The sequence below is a fragment of the Hipposideros armiger genome, unplaced genomic scaffold, assembly GCF_001890085.2.
Source record: "Hipposideros armiger isolate ML-2016 unplaced genomic scaffold, ASM189008v1 scaffold_485, whole genome shotgun sequence".
Lineage (NCBI taxonomy): Eukaryota > Metazoa > Chordata > Mammalia > Chiroptera > Hipposideridae > Hipposideros > Hipposideros armiger.
In genome coordinates, this window is record NW_017731835.1 from 511,368 (window position 1) to 517,840 (window position 6,473).

Genomic DNA, 6,473 nt, shown 5'->3' on the forward strand with positions numbered 1-6,473 from the left:
GTGTACTCACCACCCCAAATCTAGTCTCCTTCTATCCCCACATATTTGACCCTTTTACAAACCTTTTTATCCCCCCTCACCCCCTTCCCCTCTGGTAACCAATTCTTATTTTTGATAATTGTATTGTTTTTCACTTTGTTCATTTACACAACTTTTACATTCTATTCTGTGCCTATAAACCTCTAATTGTTTAGTGTTCATTCTATTTACAAATGGGTTCATTGTTCAGCACCATTCATTATGTATACTACCACTTTTCTATACCTTCTTTATTTATTATTATTAACATATTCATTAGATGTCATCTTTGAGCACTGTAATTACTCTTCTAATAAAAGCCATTGTGTGCCCTTCCATACATTCTTTCATGTTTGAAAATGTATACAAATCACCTTTATATTTAGCCGATCTTAGCTGTATAGGATACCTTTGAGCATAGTTTCTCTGTTCCCAGTACTCCATTGCCTTCTGGCACGAAATGCCAGCGTGGTAAAATTAAAGCTAAAACTGATTTTTCCTCCCTGTAAGTGATTTTTCGTCTCTGCCTGGATATCTGAGTAATTACATTTTTATCCTGCCATTTAAATAATGTAACCTGGATTCGTCTTTGTCATTATATCTCTAACATTTTTCCAATATGTGGTATTCTTGTTTGAGCCACAGTTAAGCTTAGTCCCTTTATCCCACCTTAAGATAGAATGCTTTCTTAGATTAAGGGTGCTGAGATATCTCAGAATATATTTACTATACATTTAATAAATTTTCAGCGATATATAAACAATCAAGGAATACATTTATTAGTCAAACTAGAATTCCTCATTTTAATGATTGTGAATCACTTTTTTTTTTTTTTTGTAGTCCAAACTGGTTGTGGTAAAAATCATTATTTTGTAGAGGAGAGTTACACTAAATTTTGTCAACTATCTCTATTCATAGAGATGTGGACATGTCACAGAATATATGATGCCTTGATGGCTCAAGTTTCCAGCTTGCTGAGCCAGAATTTTGACATGATCGAAAACCTAGATTTTTGCTGTAAAATATATTTTGTGAACTGTTGTCTTAGATTCTTGATGCTGCATTGGATATTAGGTGACTGAAAAAAGTTCTGTAACACTTAGTTGACACTCTTTTTCAGAACAGCCATGAAGACGCCACTGCACAATCAGAAGACTCCCTGACTTTCACAAACATACCATCAGCTCTTATATAAAGCAGTGTTACCTTATCACAGGTAGGCCCCAGAATACTGTGCATTTATGGACCACAAATTCACCATCAAATTTATATTTGTACTACATATACTTCTTTGTACTACAATCTTTTTTTTTTCCAGAAGAAATCCAGAAAGATTAAAATTGTTATTTTATCATCATAGCCAGTGGATGCTATGGTTACCTAACTGTAATAAAATATACAGAAAGATCATGTAGTTTTGTCATTTTGAAACATGTTCCTTGATAATATCAAGCATGTTTACCCAACTTGAACTTTTATAGTGTTGTCTTAGTATAAGGCAAACTATACAATTATAAGGAATAATGTTGAAACACATCAGGAAAAGAGGACCAGAAAATTGGCAAGCCACTTGAGGTGAAGGAAAGCGATGTGCAGCCACCAAATTTCCAGATGTGTTACTGAATTTCTTGAAGTTGAGAAAAGACTTAGCAAAGCATTCCTAGTTTCTAGATACGCAATAGTTTTAAAATTTGCTCCGCTTGCAGAGATACAAAAGACTTCCAGTAGTAGAACTGCTTTTTAAGTTTTAACTTTTTGAGAATTGTTCAACTGATGACACGCTGATCAGTGTTGAGAATGAACGAACATTTATTTTTCATGATAATAAATTAAGTCATTGGCCCAAATCGTATCTCAACCAAATGTTGTATTTGATAGGATAGGTAGATAGATAAAAATAAGCAAGAGAAGGAGAAATTTAGCCCCAATTAGAAAGCCCCTTACTGTAGCTCCTCCTTGGGACAAGACCCCTCATAGCTGCCCAGCTGGACTCCAGGCTTACACATACCCGTAAATCAAAGAGATGTGTTGTTAGAAGTCGGGGGGTCGGGGGGGGGCGGTTTCCTGTTTGTCAGCATCATCAGTACCTTACTAGCCCAGTAAGATTCCAGGTGTTCACACACCCCTAAGGGATGTATTTACATACCCCCCAAAATCAAGGGGATGTGTTTACACATGCCCCTAAACTAAAGGGATACATCTATGCATGTCCCTAAATCAAAGAAATGCATTGCTAAATGCGAGAGGACTAGGCACCTCCCAGGGAGAAAGAGAGGTAAGAGAAGGGAGAGGGGTAGGCCATTCTACCCATAGAAATAAAAGCCTTCACACAATGTAAGGCGAGGCTGTTTCCCCTTCTTGGGTCAGCCCCCTCCACCTCTGGAATTTAATTTATTTTACTAATAAATTTCTGCTTTCCATGCTATGCAAAATTCTGTCTCTTGATTGAATTCATTCCTTAAAGTAGACCAAGAGCAGAGGTTATCAATGTCATTTTCCCAGTAACCTCTTTAACTAAAGTAAGACCATTATGGTCATTCCACTTCACAAATTTTAATACAATTCATTACTGTATAGATAAAAGTAAACCTGTAAGCATAAAAGCAGAGTCTTTCAGATTTACTTTTTTATAACCACAAAAAATAATTTAAGTATTAAATATAAAAAGTAATTATACAGATGAATGTGATGTTTAAAAATAGAACACATTCAATTGTATTTTAAAAGAGAGAGCTGAGGGCCGGCCGAGTGGTACAGTGGTTAAGAGTTGGCTTGGGACGCCAGAGGGCCCCGGTTCGGATCCCACATATGAGGGCCAGTGACACTGTCCTCTACAGCTAAGATGCTGAACAACAGCTCAACCTGGAGCTGGGCTGCCGTGAGTCGCCTGCGAAGGCATAGGCTGCAGCCCCTGCAGCAGTGGGTTGCCATGAGCTGCCGTGTGTAGCCAGCAGCCAGAGTGAGCGGCCAGCAGCCGCAGTGAGCGGCCGTCCAGAAGCCGGCGACTGATCTGCCTTGCCCGGGAAGAGCGCAATGATGGTGCCAACTTGGGCCAGTGAAGCAACGTCCTCCACAACTAGACTGAAGAACAAAAGGACAGCAACTTGTCTGTTCCCCTCCCCCCAATTCCCCAGCACTGTTCCCATCCCCCCAATTCCCCAATAAAAATCTTTAAAAAATAAAAATAAAAGAGAGAGCTGAATCTAGCATGCTCAGTAATATAATATTTGGTCCTTCAAAGAAAGATTTTCCAGAATATTTAGACTAAATTAACTTTCACTTTGAGTTTGTCTTAAACCCAGGGAGTACCTTGCCTTTCTTTCTTTTGCTATATTGAGTTCTAATCTATCAACAAATCAACAATGGAGCTGATCACCTACTATTGTAGCTTGATCAGTGACCTGCAAAGCAAAAACAAATATAGACTACTCCCAATTACAATATCCACTTATAACCTCAGTCTATTAACACTAATGAGCGAATGTGTTTCACACTTATCATTCATGGCATATTCATCATGTAGAAAGTCTCTGAACAAAATTATATACTCATGAATCTAGAGACCATAAGCATATGATTTACTTATCCATAAAAATATAACTACATGGAAGCTTTGATCAAACAACTAATAATTGCCTGATAAGGTTTGAGAAACCCATTTTTGTGTCATATTTCAATAGGAAGCATCATTTGACCTACGACTGCATCAAAGAAAATGTGTACCAAATAGAGGAAAAGAAGCAAAGAAGATGTTATTCAAGACTATTGCAACAAGGTCAAGCCTACTGCAGTAGGACAGAGGGACCAACTCAACTCAGGTGAAAAAAGAGGACAGTTTTTTAAGCACTGGGATGAGCTAGTGGAAAAGTCCTGGAGGACACTAGTGGAGAGATTGTTCAGTGTGATTAAGCCATCAGTGTTTGCCAATTGGCTCTTGTGGAAGTTAAGCTCCTATCCTCCCACAGAGACGGGAGATAAAGGCACTCTCTTCCATGATGATTACGTTTCAAAGGGATAGCTCCCAGATTCCTGAGAAAGATACTCCTGGGTTGTAAAACTGGTCAGAGGCTTTTAAAAAAGATTGACAGAGAAAGAATTTATAATTAAGTAAGTTTCCTAAAGCAAATGTTCCAAGAAAAGGGAGGTCAGGGATCTGTAGTCAGGAAGAAAACTGTTCGAAGTTTAGTAAAGCTGAGAGGAACAATAAAATCATCTTGGTCAATTGATGACTGTCACACACTGGTTACCAAAATAATGATGGCATTTGACATTGGTTTATTTTAGATTATATCACTCAGTCCATATTCAAACTGAATAACTCCTGTTACCCTCTCCCTCCCTCCCTCCCTCCCTCTCCCTACCCAGTGAAGGGTTAGTTTCTATTTCAAGTAGCATTGCTAAAAACAACAACACAAAATGGTATTCAATAAACAAATCTTTAGAGTTGTACTTTATTTTCTTTGATCAATTTATGATTTTTTCAAATGTCTCAAAAATATAACACAGTAATTTTAAATGTTACATAGTAGATTCTAAGTATATAATAAATATAATAAAGGTGCTGAGGGAATGCCAAAAGAAGCCGCCAAAATAAGAAACACCAAATTGTAGATCAGATCTGTTTCTTTCCATGATATTACATGGCAGCATGTTGCATTATTTTCAGGAAAGCATTTTGGCATTTGAAACACATTCATTAATGTGTTTGTTAGGTTTGTGATTCTAAAGCACTTTTCAGGAAAAATTAAAAATGAACCTTGATTTACTGTAGGGTTTTATCAGATGTGCTCTTTCTCATGAAACATATTTTAGAAAAAAGTGATTTCATTAGTTTTTTTTTTAATGCACCTAATCAGAAAATAATTAACACAACAACAAAAATAAACTCATAGATTAAGACTTTTCCAGGATGATTTTCCAAGTTTGTCCTCAAATTGTAAAAGGTCTCTAATATATTTATTAAACATTTGTTGTGTTTTAACTCTGAGCAAAAATACTGACATACATTATTTTATTTAATTATGATAAAGGTCCTTTGAGGTTAGATGTTCTTATGATGACTATTTTCAAATAAAAAGTAGTTCTTACATACGTTAAGGCACTCATCCATGGTCCTCCTGTTATTAAATGATAGAGCCACCACTTTCAAACAAGGATGTAGGATTCTGGAATCCAAGTGTTTAAATCTCAGGCCCTGTTGTCCCTCCATTAATGCTGGCAATATGTGGTCACTTTAAATTATAATAGAAAGTGTCCGAAGAGAAAGTCAAGGGAAATGCAAGTAATTAGAAGAGTTTGGTAATACACTCCAGACCAATGAAAATTTAATAAAGTTAAAATATAATGTCTGCAAAGATTTAATTATATTAACCATTTAATTAAATTAACCATTTTGATGATGAAATTTAACTTTATTTCTAGATATAATGACTGAAATAAGCAATGGATTTGTAACTTTTGTTTTTTGTAAAAGAATATTAAAAAAGTAAATAAATGGATTAAGTCCAGCAGAGAATCTTTGAGCATTAATTGAATCAAAAGAAGAATAAAACTTGAAATTTCAGTATCAAATGTGGACAGTCTTACATACATATATGTATATATATATATATATATATATATACATATATATTTATTTATGTATATATATATTTCTGTATACTGCACATGCTCTAATATCTATACAGTAGCAAGAATGATGGTTGTCATTTATTAAATCTCTTAAGTAACCTAGATATTTTAATAAAGCAATAAAAGATTAAATTGAAGTAAACATATGTTGCAGGATTATTTCATTTCATTAAAAATATTTTAATGAAAGTATAAATGAACACTGAAAATCAAATCCTATTTGATATGCATAAGAGGAAAGCGCAATTCAATGCAATCCTCTCATGAATATGTTTTTAGTACAAATAATTATCTTTAATAGTTCCATTTTGTTTATAAGCCTGAGCTCCTGAATATCAATATTTCCTACAAAGAAGATCTAGTTGTACTGTAAGAAAAAAAAAAGATCTGTGTAACTAAATTTTAAATGTCCTTAAAACACTATAGTTGGCAAAACCCCCACCCAAGTGTAAAATAAGCCTTGCCTCTAATTAAAATTTTACAAGTTGGTACTAAGTCTAACCAACAATTTGAAGCCTTCAGTAACACAAAAGTTGTCACTGTTTCTTTTTTTAAAGGTGGTAGACAATGCCTCACTAAAACAGAATTTTTAAAAAAGTAACTACCCTAAGAGCAAAAGAATTGAAAGACAGAAACAATGAAGAAACAAAATGAGTTGAATTAAAATATGTTGTTAGCATGTTACATTTATTTAATGACACATTAAAAGAAAGAGGGAGAAAGAACTTAAATGTTCTGAAATTTATGATCCCCTTAAGTGTATAATAATTATCCTTTAATTATGACAGATTTTAAGGTAAAATAATGTTAGTTTAGAAAATTCA